Source organism: Mytilus galloprovincialis, chromosome 14, assembly GCF_965363235.1.
Source record: "Mytilus galloprovincialis chromosome 14, xbMytGall1.hap1.1, whole genome shotgun sequence".
Classification (NCBI taxonomy): domain Eukaryota; kingdom Metazoa; phylum Mollusca; class Bivalvia; order Mytilida; family Mytilidae; genus Mytilus; species Mytilus galloprovincialis.
The window spans coordinates 33,784,160-33,804,412 of record NC_134851.1 but is presented as its reverse complement, the minus strand read 5'-3'; the positions used below and the strand labels follow the sequence as shown (position 1 = coordinate 33,804,412).

The following is a 20,253-nucleotide window of genomic DNA, read 5'->3' as shown; positions in this document are numbered from 1 at the left end:
CAGGCTCTGAAGGAAAAATTTCAGCATTTTATCAGGCTCTTCAGGAAAAAGTTCTGCATTTTATCAGGCTCTTTAGGAAAAATTTCTGCATTTTATCAGGCTCTTCAGGAAAAATTTCTGCATTTTATCAGGCTCTTCAGGAAAATTTCTGTATTTTATCAGGCTCTTCAGGAAAATTTCTGTATTTTATCAGACACCTTATTGACGTGTTTAAAAATAAAATTTCTGCAAATGTACACTATTTCCTCTTATTGCCTTTTTTCGTTGGTGATTGTTAAAGTGATCTTAGAAAATAAATCTTATCGGTGGACACGAGGAAACTATTTGAATATGAACAATCTAGTCTTGTTCTTAATGCAAGCATGCTGAGTAATCAGTGAATCAGCACCAAACGTGTGTATTCAATTGCTGATTGCAGAGCCATATATTCAATGATCCAGGCAAGTAAGATATAGCTAGATAAAAGCTATGTTTGTCATAATATTTCTTGAAACTTTTTTTCTAGACAGGAAAACTAAATTTGCTCAAAATTTGTATTTTACCGATTCTAAGAAATCAGTTTATGTTTAATAATTTTTTTTTTCGTGTATTTTTTTCTTTTCTTAATTTAGGTTTTGCATTGGGTTGATTAATGAAATGCAGGTTTCCTTAGAATAACGAACGCATTAATCTTCTTTCTTGAGGATAGGATTCTTCTACTGCAAATTTCTTTGTATGAAAACCGATTTTATTTTCAAGTACGCAAGACAACATTGATTGCTTTTTCAGTGACCATTCAATTTCTTATATGCTTAAACTAGTATTCCCGTCAATTTTTTGTAGTTATGTTGTACGCAGATCATGTGAGTTTGAGCTTCGCACGTGTCAGGTACGCTGAACTCAAATCATAATTGACATAAGATGTTCAGTTAACCGACCGAAGATCTGTGGTTTTCTCCAAGCACTACATCTTCATACACTAATAAAAGCTGCAAAAACGAAATAACTAATATTTTGGATATAGCTAGTGCTAGGTTTTGGCGATTATACGAACCAATCAATCCATCAACCACTCCTTTGAATTACAAATGGTTGAATACATAGTACCATAGTCATCAATAAAATTAGGTTTGAAAAAAAACGTTGTACACGGAAATATTAAAAATGTTCAAGAGGATATTAAACAATTATATTGTTTCAATAGTTGATTTCCGATTTCCTTTAACAAATTGATAGAAATAGATTTCAAAATTTTGAAAAAAAAAAGAAGATTTTGAAAAAGGTTGTTTAAATTGAAAGTATTGATACATTTTTTGATTGCTCTTGTATCCAACAAATCGTCTATCATAAAAATAAATACATTCTTACAAGCTTATCAGGTAATCGTTCTAATTTTAATTCATCAAATCAATCACTACATCGTACTCATCCGAATTAGGCCGTGATCAAACCAAACGCTATGTACAGTAAACATGTTTACAATTAGTTTAATGAAATGTACACTGGTTTCACATTAAATTTGTTCACATTTATTCACCTTGTTTAATTACCTGTACATGAGATTTGTTCACACTATATGTCATTTAAATGTTCATCACGTTGAACCGAATGCTAGTTTTTCAGATAACTTTTTCGAGCAGTTGGGGAGGGGGAGGGGTTTTTCCTTGAAAAATATTCTGATCCCCAATTTGATCGACTGCATGTAGACAACACATGATTTAAATACATGTAAACATTGAGTTTAATCAATGGGAACGTAATTGTGTTTAGTTTACGTTTGAGTTACACTAACACAACACCGAGTTTAGGACAATGTGAACACGGCCTGATACATAAGTACGGTATTTGATTGATTTGCATTATGGTTCGAACTACAATATAAGTTAAGGTCTTTTGGACTTGATTAATTGTTTGATTGATTTGATACTTTCAGCACTATTAGGCTATTTCAAGGCAGTTAACTTTTATTTGTGAGGGAAGTTGGAGTGCCCAGAGAGATAAATCGACATTCGGTGAGATTTATGACACCCTAAGAAAATTTTCACTTTACATAGACTACCCATACATGCCGTTTTTCATTTCGATTTCAGTAACCAAATAAAAATAGCATTGTATTTTAGTTCTAATTGGCTTACTGTCGTATGCTACGTTATTAACCTGATATTACCGCTCAACAAATAAGGTTTGGTCTCCTAAAAAGTTAAATATAAAGACCATGCTTGATGAGAAAGACAACCGGATGAGGTTTAAGATGATTTCGAAAAATAATAAATGTAGACATTTTCATCTGGGACTGTTTGGTTTTTAGAAATTACTGAATTACAACATAAACGAAAAAAGAAAAATACTGGTGTTTACTTTTGTTACGGTATGACATGACTGTATATACAGGGCCTGCTTCTGGTAGTAGTAGTTGCAGGTAAGCATGGAAAGGTGATATAACAATGTATGCAATACGTCGAAATATCATTATCATCATCAACAATACTTGTATTTGTCTATTTGGTGTCATTTGATTGTCATTGTTGGTGATAATACATAGTAATTTCCAGTATAAATTGACGAAACAAAAATACTATAAAACATGGCTAATCAATAGTTGCACACATACATATAAGCAGAAAAGCTAGATTAAAAAAGTGTATCCACTGGCTTGTGTACATCGTTAATTAGTTAATACGCAAGTTATTGTACATGTTGGTAGTGTTATTTTGTTCATACAAAACCGAAAAAGGCAAGCTATAAGTTAGAATACCGTTTGTAAAAATATGTACAAACGTTTTTTTTACATGCATCATTTCATTGACTATTAAAAGAGGGACGAAAGATACCAAAGGGACAGTCAAACTCATAAATCTAAAACAAACTGACAACGCCATGGCTAAAAATGAAAGAAGACAAACAGAAAAACAACAGTACACATGACACAACATAGAAACCTAAAGAATAAACAACACGAACCCCACCAAAAACTAGGGGTGATCTCAGGTGCTCCGGAAGGGTAAGCAGATCCTGCTCCACATGTGGCACCCGTCGTGTTGCTTATGTGATTACAAATCCGGTAAATAGTCTAATTCGGTAGGTCACATTCATGAAAGGGAAGGGGATTGTAGTTACGACGTAAGGAACATATCCGATATCATTTGTGAAACGGTTATTCCATAACGGTCAACCAACTCGTGATGGCGTCCGTAAAATTTACGAAGGGATGATTTTAACTTCACCATTTGGAACTCTTGGTTTAATAGCTTCCTTGTGAGCAGTAACCCTCTTTCAAGAAAATCATGATAGGAAATGCAAGCACGGGAATATCGTATCAATTGGGAGATATATACCCCGTATGCAGGTGCTGCTGGAATGTTGCTACTTAGAAATGGAAAGTTCACAATTGGAAAGCTGAAATCATCTCTTTTGTCGTAAATTTTTGTTTTCAACCAACCCTCATTGTCAATTTCTAGATGTAAGTCAAGATATGAAGCCGACTTAACTGTATCTGTAGTATCCTTTATCTCCAATTCGATGGGATAGATGCGTTCCACATATTATATTAAGTGATATGACATTGGCTAAACTAAATAATATGGTTGAGTAAGTCATCAAAACATTTGGATAAATAGAAATTTGGTTCAGACTTCAAAATCGAATAGCATTTGAAACAAGCAAGACTTGTTTGAAATGTAAAGAACATGTGTGTGATCATGAGACAGGGAAATGTCTGAAGGGATGCTATGCTGGCTGGATATGTGACATTTGTTACACAAGCAGGTGAAGTAACGTGTACAAATGTATCTAAAAGAAAACATTTTCTTCGGCCGAAACACATTTTGGAATCACTGAAAATAATATTGAAAGAATTATTTTTATTTGTACTAGCTACATAAATTATTATTGTCCTTAAATACTTATTGTATTGAATAACTTAGAGAGAAAAACAAATGTAGCAAAAATATTAATGACCCAATAAAAAAATATATTTACCCGAGACCAGCTAATGTGATTCAAGCGATTATGATACGGTGGTTTGATACATATACCCATATAATTTTTTAAATATTTTTTTTTATATAAGAAACTATATCTGATGTTTACCCTAGTGAAGAAAGTGGTGTTTAATATATTATTCCCGATCAAATCTGTCAATGATCAGTAACTTTAAAATGTATCAGTGATACATTTGCAACGGACAGGATCACTTGAAGTTGTGATATGATTATCAACTAGACAACTGAGACAAATATCCACGAGAGATCAACATGCATTAATGAGAGAAAGTATGGTATGGCAAAACAACTTTGTTGAAGACAAGTCTCGCTGAAAGTAGTTTAAAATTCAAAATTCCAGTAGTGCCGATCAGCTTATAGTTGAAAATTTCAATATTCGAACTGTCGTGAACAGTCTCCTGGTCAAAACTATAAAACTGGAAAAGTCTTAAAAATAAGAACAAATTTACAAGAAACTCAAGCAACTTTTATAATTCTTTTGTCAAGATTGCAACGCTTGTCAAATCTTCATTGAATGAAACAAAATTTGGACAATGTCTTCAAAATCTTTTATATATAGAACACTGTCACTTTTTTAACATTTGTTTATCTAAAAAAAGATACATTTTGGCAGTCAACTTCGTCTACATGTACAGCACTTGTTGCAATAACACATATGTATCTTCTAAGTCTTGATAGAAATTGTCATCTTCATGATTTTAGAATGTCCTGACGGTAGATTTGACCTTGATTATCTGTATGAACGCCACTATCAGAATCTGGAGCCCTGTGACAAACCAACAGGCAAATGTACTCATTAATATGATGGTTGGATTGGAAAGGCATGTCAACAAAGTAAGTAATAAATATAACTTCTATATGAGGTAAAACATGCATAAAACATTATTTATTTATTTTGTTGGAGATAATAGTTTGATGTTACCGTTTGCGATTCTTATACAAATGTTGACTTGAGAATATTAATGCATACACATTTATATTTCATTGGTGAAAAGGACTAGTATATAAGAAGTTGAAAAAAGTGTTGTTTTTTATAATATGGCTTGTTTGTTTATGGTAGCGTCATTTAGTTATGTATTTATAAATAGGAATTGTAAAACAAAACGTATACAAGGTCTATAGATAAATCTATATTTAGACACTCGTTAGTTATAATTAGTTATTATAACAGTTTTAAAATACTTCATCTGTAAATAAATCCACCAGAAACATTAATTTTACTCTATTATTTATATATAATGACAGAATGTGAAGTTGGTAAATATGGAACTAATTGTAATGAGACTTGTTTGAAATGTAAAGAAAATTTGTGTCATCATGAGACAGGACAATGTCTGCATGGATGTAGTACAGGCTGGGAAGGATACCTTTGTAATACACTTAGGGTCTTAAAAGGTTAATGTTTCACTGTTTTTGCTATATCAAGCAAGAAAATTTTGCACGAAAATCAACAAGGTAGCTGAAACATATATCCATCAGAGAAAAAATTACGGCGGTGTAAGCAAGTATGAATACAGAATAACAACCTCATTAGAAACGAAATTCTCAGAAATAAGTTATCTTTCCAAAATTCAGTTTTGTACATTTTTGTGGTACAGATTTTAAAGCTAAATATCTTATCAATCTTTAAAGTTTATAAACTGTTCAATTAAAGTCAGCAAGTATGATTATTTCTTTAACGGAATACAAAAATTAATTTACATTTGAAATGGAAAGATTCTGCTCACCTGGTTTTAAAATGGTAGTAACTTGTGTTTCCATTTACGATGGAGAGTTGTAATGAAACCACTTTGGGTTTTATAATACTTTTCAAATATACAATTTCTAATAAAACCTAAAAAGGTAGACAATGTTCATCAGAGGTACGTTACCAATATTGAATCTATATAAATTTTTATCAGCAACACATGACACAATTACAAAATTCGAATACATGGTGTTCCTACGGACATTATCAAAATGAAACAACCAGAAACAATCAAGTTAAGTTGTGTCTCACAGAATCATGTACATTCCAATTTTGTCTGAAGGATGTACTTGGGTGATCTAACTAAAGATAAAATTAAATCAAGAATTCAAAATTGAAACTTCCGCTAAAGAGTATCAGTTAAGGTGTAATACCACCATTGATTTTTCCCTATTAGTCTTTGTTAAATTGGCACTTTTAAAAAAATCGTACAGTATTTACCTTTATTTCAACCAAAGAAATACTTTGCATGTGTAAAGTTCAATCCTTTCCAGTGATACAGTGAAAATTTCACACTACATTTCATTGCATATAAGAAAGTAACCACCGCCGAGGGTAGACAACCCAATTTTTACACTGTTATTTACTGGTTACCTGCTTTGGTAACTATGTAACCTTAACGTTCCAAAATATTTTATAAGACCATCAAATAAAAAAAGAATGATGCTTTCTACAACTGTAAAATTCAAGGGAACATTTTTTTAGGCCTACTTTCGTATGCAACCGGATGTGACGTACCATGATTTGGTGGTATTACACCTAAAGAACATCTAAATGTCAAATAAACTTAATGCAATTTTTTCCCCTCCAATTGCAAGTTATTTCAAGCATAACTGTCAAGTTTTGTCTCAGTCAGAACTACAGTTTCAGAGAAAATCACTATAATGTAAGGCCATATCCTACGGCAATTTCAGTCCAATTTCTTCGAAAAATCCTAATTTCAGTGTATCATTATAAAATGCAGTGTTGACTAATATCTGATCATAAACTCATGATATATGCATTCAAACAATTAAATAGAATACAAAAGACAACTTTAAGATGATAAACAATTTTATTGCACCTTTTAGAGTTCATTTGAAGGTCTGTTTTGGTCTGTTTTGGTCCATTTTTCCTCCTTCCTTCCTTTTTCATCAAAACTTGATATCTTTTGTCTAAAAAATAAAACAAATGTGATTATTTTCCCACAAAAATGAAATAAATGTAATGTTAAATCAATAATTAAAGTGTTTTAGCTGAAAGAACTGTCTCTATAAATGTTAACAGTCTACACGGAAGTTTCTATAAGCCCTTATGTGTAACTTGAGTTTTTGGTCTGTTCCCCTAGTGTGAGAAATAACGGTTCACTTTCAGTCAATCATTTATTGCTATTTGTATCAAAGTCTTTTTATTTACTCATAACAGTATATTTTTAATAGATTTACACAAAAAGTCCACTTTCTTGTATTTTACATTAGAAAATGGAGAGAAAGAGTAATAAAAAAATACCTCAAAATGTTTTTAAAAAGGGTTATGTCCCTTGGAATGCTGGTACAAAAAATAATTGGTAAGAATTATAAAGTTTAAGTATGTGAGACTGGATTCTGATGTGTATAAATCCAGGAAAAATAAGTGTTCAGATGAGTTATTGTCTGTGCAAAATGTAGACGGCACAATGGCAAATTGTAAACTTTTGCGGCCAAAACAAAAAAAAAAACATGATGATAGTTGATACATACTTTAATGCTGAAGTGTCATCTGCAGACCAATTCACATATAAGATTTTTCAACAGAATGCTCTTCAGAACATGGTTAACACTGAAATAAAAAAATTCACATGTTGTATAAACAAAACAAAAACTGTAAGGGTAATTTAAAATTTAACACGGTAATCTAAATACAGCTTCGTCTGTCCACCCATTTGACTAAGAAAACACCCGTAAACCCCCATTTCAATGCAATTTTACCTCAAACGTACTTTCTGTGTCTAAATCCATTCCGAATAGTCCATGTTTACAATGTATGAACTGGTTTATTAATAACTTTTAAAAATGAAAGTACAATAGGGTCACGAGTGCACATTTAGTTTCCCTAAATAGGTGTAATACCACCATTGATTTTTCCCTATTAGTCTTTGTTAAATTGGCACTTTTAAAAAAATCGTACAGTATTTACCTTTATTTCAACCAAAGAAATACTTTGCATGTGTAAAGTTCAATCCTTTCCAGTGATACAGTGAAAATTTCACACTACATTTCATTGCATATAAGAAAGTAACCACCGCCGAGGGTAGACAACCCAATTTTTACACTGTTATTTACTGGTTACCTGCTTTGGTAACTATGTAACCTTAACGTTCCAAAACATTTTATAAGACCATCAAATAAAAAAAGAATGATACTTTTAGACACCCAACATACATATTTACGACTCAGAAAAATTTAAGTGCATTGAAATGCAGGGTTAATTTTCTACAACTGTCAATTTCAAGGGAATATTTTTTTAAGCCTACTTTCGTATGCAACTTGATGTGACGTACCATGATTTGGTGGTATTACACCTAAAAGATCAAAATAAGCTAAACATATTGATAGGTAATGGAGCTCTTTTTTGAGATATTTGATTTATGGCAATGTTAAATATAACATTCAAATGACAACGTTACATGACAGGACTACAATACAAATAACTGGGACAGAAAAACACACAAATAATAGCTAACAAAAGGTACTAGGTTTAAAATTTAATATATCAGACGTGCGGTTTGTCCACACAAGACTAACCAGTGACGATCAGAAGAAAACTGTTCGAATGCATAAACAAGTATGTTACAGTGAATTTGTATAATCAGTGATTATGTAGAATCCCTAAAATCACTTGCTTGTTCAGGGATTATATATATTCACTAAAATTTTCAGGGATTATGTATACTCACTAGAAAAGATATCAGGGATTATACAAAAAAAATGAAAAAAAGAAATGGTTTTATTCATAAAGAAAATGAATAAAAGTCAAATAAACTATTCTATAAACATGATAAAACCTTATTAAAACATCATTACAAACGTTTACCACAATTTATTAAAATGATAACCCCGATATTTTAAAATGTAAGGCATAATTTATATAATAAAAAAGTGGACACAATATATTAAAATTATTTGCTTTACATCTGTCTTTATCAACATTTAAAGAAAAAAAATCGAACCAGATGTTTCACCCGCCTAAGAGAAATAAAGTTTTCATTAAAAACATCTGAAGGTACCTTCAAAAAAGGGGAATTAGCAACATCGAACTTGTTTGAGTAAGATACCATGTTTTGTGGACAGGCGATATCCTTTTCATACTTTTTTGTGAACAATTGCCATTATGTTTTTTTTGGGTTTCCTTTTCCTTTTTTATCCTGTGGAATTACTATGAGAATATTACACCAAATGCAAGCTTTCTCTAAAATTGATTCTATATATCAATGTTTAGTTCTGCTGTTTTTCTATACATTTAGATGCATAAGTTCTCTCAGTTTGAATTTCTTGTTCATTTAAACAAAAACTAAAAAATCAAAACCCACAAAACAGATGTTCCATTATCTTCTTCACCATTTGATTTATATGTACCACAAATAACATGCTCCGTGGATTTGAATGTCAATTTGACGCTGGCTTTTAATAAACAAACAATATTATTATCGCTATAAAGGGAATTATAATATTAATTATTTTGAAGTCTTCAACTTATCTCGAAACCTGTACTAGTTTCCTCTTTGCGTTAAAAGCAAAATTGTTTTATCTGGCAAGGAATATGAAAGAAAACAATGCTAATTTGTCTATATAATTCTTTTTATCAGACAAAGGATCCTTAAATAATCCCTGAAATCATATTATGGAATTTGTAAAATAATTTTTGAAATGGTCAGTGATTATGTAAAATCAGGTGCTTTGGAAATGCAAGCAGATCATGCATCACATTTGGTCCTGTGATGGTTTTTTTTTATATACGGTAAATAGTCTAATACGGTAGGTCAAAAATTAGAATGTTTACCGGATTTATGATAGCACGAGTAATACTAGGGGCGCCACTTGTGGACCAGGATCTGCTTATCTTTTCCGAAACCTGAGATCACCATCAGTTGTCTTTTTTTTCTTTTTAGCCATGGCATTGACATTTTATTTTCGATTAATGAGCACGACATGCATTGTACTTTTTAGAAAAAAAAGTAAAGATGTGGTATAAGTGTCAATTAGACAACTCTCTATCCAAGACACAAATTGAGAAAAATAAATATTTATAGGTCAACAATTTAAACAGGAAAATCAATTATACATCTCCTAGTTTATACGATATTCCACAGCTGGTTTTTTTCATTATTTTACATACGCAATCCCGAGTTGACTGACCCTTATCATGCTTATGGAATATCCTTTTCATAGATAATTACGTATATGCTAAAATTGTCGTTATAACAATTCCGTCACATTTTCCCCAGAATATGACCTTTCGTCTTCGGCTTATCAGGGACCTGCAATCACACAAAAATTTTGATAGAGAAAGTATCGCTCAGTCTTTATTTCGCGAAGGTCTGTTTTGTGTACTGTTGTTTTTAGGTGTTTTTTTTTAAGGTGTTGTCAGATTATTGTAAATTTATGAGTTTTAATGTTCTTTTGCCTCTCTTGAACATTAATACTCTACGTGCGTTTTTAACAAAGTCATCTTCTTATTAGCACAAAATGCGTTTAACGTTTGTAAACAAAATGTTTATTCCAATAAAATGTATTTATCTCAACTGCTTATGAACATTTTATTATACATTGTTATTACAATATCATATAAATTATCTTGCTAGCTATTAGTTTTTAAACTTATAAAACATGTAAATGTAATGATCATACATGTTCCACATTGGGTGGAAAGGAAACAGCCAAACATACATAAACGTGTTTCGTCCGCTTCGACATACGTAAATGTTGTATTTGTGATATTAAAATATAAGATGTCATTCTTTTCATGCTGTATCTCATTGCAGCGCATTATATTTGACCATATTGTACATTTTGCTTGGTTTTTTTTCTGAAGCACATCAGTCTTTTAATAAGGGGAACACATGGTGAGGTAGCAGTTATTCTGTTATAATGATTGAAATTTCAAAAGTGTGTGTACGCTGTATTTTAAAAAGGAAATTGACATCACGCTGTAAATTATGCATTTTCAACTGTGACTTTAAAGTAATGATGGTTTCTTTAGGTGTCCATAAATGTACATTTTACTTATGAACACAAAAGAATTAACTAGGTTTTTATACGTTTCTATTCAAAATAAAATTAGAAATTGTCAAAACTGGGTCAGTATCCCTTAAGTGCCTCAAAATGCAGAACACAGAAATAGTACGTTAACAAAAATCTGTATGCAGGGACATCATTACACTATATGATAAATAATGGAAAAGGAATCAACCGTAAAAAGATAACCACATCTGTGAAAATGTTTTAGCTTAGAAACGAGCTAGTATAGACATCCAGGTTTACTATATCCGCAGAAGAAGAAAGAAAAATGCCACCTTCGCCCGAAAATGCTACAATTTCCCTTCTTACTTGAAGTAAATTGGGCAATTTCACCCAAGTTATTTAAAATATATTAAACCAAATTTGGATTAAAAATTTCATGTGCGTCATTAAATATTTTCACTTGATGCAAAGAGTGTCAACAAAACAAAATATCTGCCGTTTATGTATAGTAAATTTCAACCATATAAATTATGTGAACAAATATGGCTTCAAGAGGAAAAGCTGTTACAATTGCTCCTCATTTGAAACGAATTGTGCATATTGAGCCCTTTAAATTTGATTTCTATCTAAATTGATTTAAGAATATCATGTGACTGTGTTATTAGATATCTTAACTGGATAAAAAGCGTATCAACTTTTAAGGAAAATTATGCTGATTGGCTATGTAGAACCTCAATATACTAAATGTATCCCCTTTTATTTCATATTTTACAATTCATACGTATACTCCGGATTTTAACCAATATTAGGGATCTACTCTGCGATTATGGTTAACAATTATTAAATGGGGAATGGAAATGGGGAATGTGTCATAGCGACAACAAACCGACCATAGAGCAGACATGTTGACAACAAATAGTATATGCAATAAAAAAAACATACCGAAAAGACAGATGACAAAAGTTTTATATTCAAAATAGTGTTTGGTAATTTTGTTATCTTCAAACAATAATAGATTCGCAAGAACTTCTTTAATAAGATTTTCCGAAGGAAAATCATAATTACTTGAACACACCCGCAAAATCGCGGGCATATAGAGCTTGATTGAAAGTATAACAGCTGTTGTAGGGAGAGATTTGTAAAAGATTTCATATCTGGAGAATTTCAGAAAAGGTATCAAAATGCATATGTACTTGGAAATATTTTAAGCCCTCTCTCTTGTTTTTAAAATCCGTCATTTTTTCTCTGTTAAATTCCATATACTATGGACATGCTTATACTATCAATAAAGTGTATTTGCTATTAACTATCAATATCCTCTCCTAGGCGATCACTGCTATATTATATGGAGAGTATTTATCAACGCAATAATTATTGTCCTGTCCCCGAGTACACTTATGAAAGAGGGACGAAAGATACCAAAGGGACAGTCAAACTCATAAACCTAAAACAAACTGACAACGCCATGGCTATAAATGAAAAAGACAAACAGAAAAACAATAGTACACATGACACAACATAGAAAACTAAAGAATAAACAACACGAACCCCACCAAAAACTAGGGGTGATCTCAGGTGCTCCGGAAGGGTAAGCAGATCCTGCTCCACATGCGGCACCCGTCGTGTTGCTTATGTGATAACAAATCCGGTAAATAGTCTAATTCGGTAGGTCACATTCAGGAAAGGGAAGGGGATTGTATGAAATGTATGTGCAAGTTTAAAGTCCTGTTTGACTTAAAGCGAAATCGCGGGCATTTTAAGTCATAAAGATACATGGAGACAGGACAATATTTTAAAGCCCTCTCTTTTTTCAAAGTCCGGTATTACTTTGTTTTATGTTATATTACATTATTTTTACGTTTCTGTATACTATGCGCATACGTGTCTATATTATAAATATTTAAGTGTATATAATTTTCTATTGTCTGTTTTGGTTTTTTCTCCATGGCGATCACTGCTATATCATATAAAGTCTTTATTAATTGTACCTATGCAAATTATGTGAAAGTTAAACCCGAGGTACAATAGTAGTGGTTCTTCCGATATAAAACCACGATATCATACGATTGGTTCTCAAAGTTAAAACCGGTAGTCATGTCTGGCATAAAAAGTCGGTTTGGTGACGGAATCAATATTCGAACCCCTTTATTTTCGTTTTTCTCCCTAAATAACCCAAACTGAATAGTCATACGAATGGGTGACAATAGCGACTATACCTGTTACCTATAGAACACAGAAGCATGCTGATTAATTTATTGTGGAATGAAGAGGAAGCGACACACAAAATGAGGTCTTCTCGTGTAATAGTATAAATTATACAGAACCGGAAATTTACTGATTAACTTGATCATGTAACGTTTTGCCTGTGATTTGAACAGATTGTGTGTCAATATTTATAAGACATTCATACTTATTTTGCCATTTCTCTTTCAATTTATATATCGCATAGAAAAGCAAATTATAAAATATGATTGACATGAGAATTTTATGAACATAAATTGGGTTGCACTAGTGAACTAAACTAACCTATATAAAATACCGCCTTAATTGACGTCGAACATGTTAACCTCCTGTAAAATGATCACCAACTATTGTTTAAAAAGCTCTTATCTTACAGCATAATCAAAATCCAGACCTAACGGCCTCTCGTTCTTCGGAGCAGTTCTGTGTCGGTAAATTTGCAAGTGCTTTATTTTACATACTCATGAAAAGCAAATTCAATTTAAAAAAAGCAATACGGCAAAAATAAAAGAAATGTTAAGAAATGTTAAAATTTCATGCGATTCATTTTGATATTAGTTTTGAGTCTTGCATAATATTGGAATCTAACAAACGGAGGTTTAATAGTTATCATAGAATTACATGAATATAAAGCATTCTATTAGAATATGTATCACTTTTTCCATCGTGGCGTCAGATACTTTCTATTGTTACGTTAAAATCTTACGGGAACTGTTGGGATGTCTAGTAACGGCGGACAAAAAGTGACAAGGTTTATTATGAACATCAACTTTATATATATATAGTCAACACTTTCCTGTTATATAGTGCACTACAGTTTTAATTTTTTTTTAAAACATATAAACACGCACATATTTGATAGGATGTTAGCTCATTCAAAAATTCAATTGTTTATATTGTTGATTTCCGATTTCCTTGACATGAGTGACATGAATAAATTTGAAGCTTTTTATTAAAACAGAGAAATAATGAAAAACATGTGAATTAGTATATAAGTGTCCATCCATTATTATTGCTATTGCTATTGGAAGAATGTGTAAAGATGTCTCAGGCAAATAAGTGTTTACAACATTGTAAAGCTCATGAATTGTATAATCGTTTTATTCTATTAAGAACGTTAGTATTTTCATATGTTGCTTATCCGTGTATCTTGCAATTACAAAATAGAGGTAGAAGATCCGAAGAGGACATATAAAAGAAACTAACAGAATAACAGGATTAGCACACAATACAACTCACAAAAAGCAGACAAATCCGTAAAAAAAAAAGAACAACACATCAAACAAATTTACATACAACCTACTTAGAACAGGCACAAAATATGCATATCGAGGCCATATATCTAATAGTAAAATAAATAATAAAAACTACACAGTTTATCTCGAGATGACCATGTGCCAGCTGGAGAGGAACAAGAAACCAGTGCATAATTGGAAAGTAGACCTACACTTTTATAATGCTGCTTTTCTTTACATGTACATCTGATTTGTCTATTAAAGTTTTTATGCATTTAAGAAGGTAGATGAAGGGTAAATTAAAAACGAAGATTAAGGTATTAACTTTGCCTACAAATGCAAGTGTCTGTACAGCACTATCATCTACGAAATGAATTGTGCTGCAGAAACTCCTTCAAAATAAATCTTTAAATGTATAAAAGAGAATTAAAACGAGAGTCATAGAGACAACAACCTAATAAAGAAGCAGTTAGCAGTCCAAAGCTACCAGTAGGTTTTTGATGGAGTGAAATAATCTCGCACCCGGCATCAGGCTTCTGTGTGCATCTAACACAACACCCAAGACTGAAAAAGAATAGAGGTTCATGACCTGGTACAGGCGCATTTCCGCGACAAGGTTATACATGTTTTGTGAGATATCCACCCTTCTACTAAACATATGTCCAATGTTGAATAAATAAACAGTAGAACTCACAGTAAAACAGAAGTCCGCGTCCGATGCTAGAGTAGGGGGTCAAAATACCATAGCTTAGTAAAATTTTAAAAACATCTTTTCAAGCATGTAAAATACATTCCAACTTTTTATTGGAGTTTTATTACCAACAGTTAGATTTGCTATAATTTTATTTTGATAAGAGGTCTATAGCAAGGGGTTCAATATACCACAGGGGCGTCAAAATGCCATGGCTAAGTAAAATTTTCAAACTTCAGACTCCAAACAAACTGATTGAAAGAGTTGTTTTCATCATATGAAAATCAAGCACTCTATTAGAATATGTATCCGTTAGGGGTTAAGTGTCATTTCATCATACATTTTACCTAAAGTACATAACCCGTATCGTGGCAACAATTAGTTTTAGAATACAAGTCAATGTGTTGTTTTCGGATAAAAAAAAACATGAGTGAATAAAGAATAATTACAAAATATTACGGTATCCCAACCCTCCCTTGTTTGATTAAAAATATTGAGGTGAATAACGACAGACATGTGCTTTGTATGGAATATTATACGACTCTACCACCAGCAGAGTTGTAGAAAAAGAGTATATTCACGGTTTTTTTCACAGACACTTTTCATATGATACACGGACACTTTATCATATATATGAGATCAAACGTGCAATCAAGGAGGAATGGAATACATTTCTTTTAACAAAGAAAGCTTCATTTTTATTTTGAATTAATTTTAACACCCTTTTCCATATCTCCCATAACGAAAATCAAAAGCTAGCCTACTTACCTTACTTACCTCTGAAATCTGTTTATTCATTGCTTACTTCCGAGGTTTTATTTTAAAAGTCTAAAATGTGTACGACATTCATATTTTACTTGACATGTTGTTGTTTTTTTTATAAAATGATAAAATTCTTTAATTTCTTTAGAAAAAAAAATCCCGACTGAAGAGAAGTGAATAAAAAGTGTTTTTAAACTATAAGTAAATAACTTTCATTAACTGGTATATGAGCATTTAAGTTTAATTTTGCTACCCCTTAACAATGCAAAATATACTACTTCTTCCTTGAAACATAATACAAGTTGAATACAAAACAAAGGTAACAAAGAAACAGGCCGGTAACAAACGGTGCCGGATAGATTTTCTGTACGATGAGTCAGGTGAAGGCTTATAAAGACAGCTAATACTTACCAAAACAAATTGGATGTGCAATACCGGAGCGTACTCGTCTGCATTTGTCGAATGATGCCCTTGCAGCGATGATAAAACTTAGTAAACGTTTGGAAAATTTGGGATATTGAAATTACTGATGTATAAACTTTTTTGTAATACAGTGATTAATTTTGTAAAAAACAAATTGTTTTTTAAAGACAAGAACCAATCGATCAATTTGAGATAGATAAACCCCAAACTATGATGCAAAGCCAACATCTAAATCTAACACATTCATTAAAAAAGGATATTCAAAATTATCTATTTGATCGTACATTTTTGTATAAAGTTTCCCGTTAGAAATATAGATATCAAGATCATGGAAAGGACGTTTGAATATTCATCGAGACAAGATCTACAATTTTGTCTCATAGCCGAAACCGCCCTTTGGGCAATATTGGGGTTATATCTCTTTAATGAAAATGAATGACTCAGATTTTGTAAATCAAAATAGATTCAAAAAGCAAAAAAGATTCACAAGACAAGGTATGCAAATAAGGGGAAATTGCCGAAATCATCAATCGACTCCTTATTAAATTTCCTAATTAATGGATTGGGTATGTAGCATTCAATGTGTTTGCCTATTATTTTCAATTGACAACTTTAAAAGATAGTAAAACACTTGTCGTGGTAAAAATTAAGGTGGTACCTAACACTACAGGGGGATAACTCTGTAAAGTCATCTAAAAGTTTTAATTACATTGTGTTGTAAAGGGAAAATTAAGCTTCCCAATGATCAAAATCAGTGTTTGTCAAAATGCTATATAACCAGTGTAATTTTTCTGATAAAATAGTTGGTTCAAATTTTTTGAAATTTTTATACTTTTGTCAAATGGTCAAAGTAAACTTTGTCGAGATTTTATGAAAATTAAAATAGCCAGATTTATTTTAGTGAAGGTGTTAGGTACCACCTTAAACAGCAAACCAAGATCCAGAAATCTTGCCGAAATCATTAGTAGACTCTTTGTTGGAGTGATTACCCTTATTTGACGATGTTTTTTTTTTATTTATTTTTTATTTTTAGCAAACTTTTTAAGAGATTGAAAGAAACTTTAAACGAAACAAATATCAGATTTTAAAGATTAACGAAAAAGAGATTGTTTTCATTGTCTTTGTATGTAAATCGTATTACTACGAATGTCTTGTAAAAAAATTGGGTATAAAGGAGCACTCAGGTAATCCCACATACAAAGAAATATCATTTGACAAGGATGAAATTTTAGCAAATAATAAGTCCTTCATGGCTTCAATAAACATTACATTGAACACCAAATCGGAGGACTTACCTTGTTTGTATTGGATACCAAAGCTTCATAAAATTCCGTACAAACAACGGTATATCGCTGGTTCATCTTCATGTTCCAATAAAGAATTTGCCATTATATTGACTAAAATTCTGTCCGCAGTGAAAGAGGGTCTTCAGAAATACTGTAAAACTGTTTACTCGCGTAGTGGTATTAACCATATGTAGATTCTTAAAAATTCTAAAAAACTTCTAGACAATTTTAAATCTCGGTCTTTTTCTGAAATTAGTTCTATCAAAACTTTTGATTTTTCAACCCTGTATACCACCATTCCCCATGTGAAATTGAAAAATAGCCTAAAAGAAATAATCCACAATGCCTTTCAACATACAGATGGTAGCATACACTATAAATTTATTTCTTTGGGATTTCATAAGGCATATTTCGTAAAGTAGTGACAAACAAAAAAGGTAAAACATACTACACAGAAGAACAAGTGGTCAGTATGCTGGAGTGTCTTATCGACAACATATTTGTTGAGTTTGGAGGTAGACTTTTCCAACAAATTGTCGGCATTCCTATGGAAACAAACTGTGCGCCTCTTCTTGTCGACCTCTTCTTATTTTCATATGTTCCTCCAGACACTTGTCAAAAACAAAAGGATCAAAGTTGCCAGATTATTTAATATCACTTTCAGATATATTGGTGAGGTTCTTTCCATAAACAATCCGAACTTTTCTGATTGGGTTCCACTAATATATCCCCCAAAACTAAAAAGAAACAACAGACATGGCTTCCTCCGCCTCATTTTTAGACTTATATCTCGAATTTGATTTACACAGTCATCTCAGTACCAGAACCTATGACAAACGAGACGATTTTAATTTTGAAATTATAAATTTCCCCCACCTAAGTAGCAATATACCAACTTCACCTGCAAATTGAATGTATATTTCCCAACTTATTTGATATTCAAGAGCTTGCAATTCCTACTCAGACTTTGTAAAACGTCATCAGTGTCTGAGTATAGAAAGTTCATGAACCAGGGGTATGTCAAAAAACGTCTCTTCCGTTTTCTAAAAAGGTTCATTGTTGATAAATATTCCGTATCAACTTCACAAATAATACATGATGGTCTTGATGTATATATTCTGCGTACTGATGTTGTTTATCATCTAAACAGCGTGTTCTATTGTTCTTTCATTTGTCTTTGTTCTATTAATAATCTCACTTTTACTGTTGGATTGTTTTATGTGATATCCGTTTAACGTGGCTCGGTACTTGTACATCCCGTCAATGTGTTTATATTGTCTTTTATTTTTTGGTGGTGTGTTTTGTATATGCGACTTTTTGTATTTTTCTTTGGTTCTTATAACGTGACTATGTACATTAGTATGATATTGTGCTATTTTATGTCATTATGAAATATTTCTATTATGAATTACAACATACGTTGAACCACAAACGTCAAAATCATTCAATTGCGTAGTGGAATAAACTATTGGTGGATTCTTATAAATTCTATATAACTTTTGGACTATTTTAAATCTCGGTCTATTTCAGAAATTTATTCTTACATACTTTTTTTTAACCCTGTATGCTAACATTGCCTATGTAAAATTTTAATATTGTTTGTATGTACATTAAACGACAAATATATGTGACTTATAAAACATTTTGACGTCAGACACGCAAATCAATGAATGTGTTTGTAGATAGATGTTTTTGTGTTCTGTTTAATTGTTTCTTTTAAAATTGTTAGACGATGATGACGGCTGTATCCATATGTTGACTATTTATTTGTGTCTGTTTAGTTAACGCATCGTTGTAAATATAACGGAATGTGATGAGACTGTCATCAAAGTGAGAGGGTTAGCTCTATAAAACCAGGTTTAATCCACCATTTCCTACATTTGAAAATGCATTCACCAAGTCAGGAATATGACAGTTCTTGTTTATTCGTTTTTGATGCGTTTTGTTATTTGATTTTACCATGTGATTATGGACTTTCCGAATTGATTTTCCTCTAAGTTGAGTACTTTTGTGATTTTTCTTTTTGCTTAAAGAAATATTTAGCAATACATGTTCAGCGGAACCTCTAGTTTGCATTTGCCTTGAAGCTTGATATTTTTGTTGATGCTTATTTATTGACTCTCCCCTTTTAGAATTAGCCTTTGTATTTGGTATTTTTATTTATAGTTTAATTCTATTCCTTCTTTGGTATTGGAGAAAAACATGAACACATTTTGTATATGACAACACCTGGCCATATTTATGTAACTTCCTGTATAATTCAAATGATGAATAACAATGTATCATATTTATTCATTCAGGATTTAAACAATAAACTTAATATTATATAGACCATTAAACAATTTGATTGTTTTGACGATTGATTTCCTATTTCCTGACATAATTTACAGGGACATATTTCATGTATTTATAATTTTTACATTCCATTAAAAATATTATAAAAACTAACAGGTAATAACATGTCATTTATGTTCTTGGACTTGTATTGAGGTAAGTCTGCATTATAATATATATCCAGGGTTTCCGCAATAATAATTGTGGCGATAAAAATTCGTCATTTGCGAAAGAGTTTGGCGAAAGAAATATATGTAACGATTTATTTTCCTCCATCTTGTTTATTTACTTTTTTCGATTTTCTCGGACTTTACCTGATCAGACAATACTCGGAATTCACCTTGACTTCGTTAAGA

The 20,253-nt window shown here is 31.6% G+C and overlaps 1 long non-coding RNA gene across 1 annotated transcript; it reads right to left on the bottom strand.

The window, feature by feature from the left end:
- Positions 1-6,762: 6,762 nt before the first annotated feature.
- Positions 6,763-8,065, bottom strand: LOC143058272 (uncharacterized). The gene is made up of 3 exons (XR_012972977.1): positions 7,882-8,065; positions 7,446-7,524; positions 6,763-6,881 (listed from the first exon to the last, which is right to left on the bottom strand). It is a non-coding gene; the product is annotated as an uncharacterized LOC143058272 (long non-coding RNA).
- Positions 8,066-20,253: the final 12,188 nt, after the last annotated feature.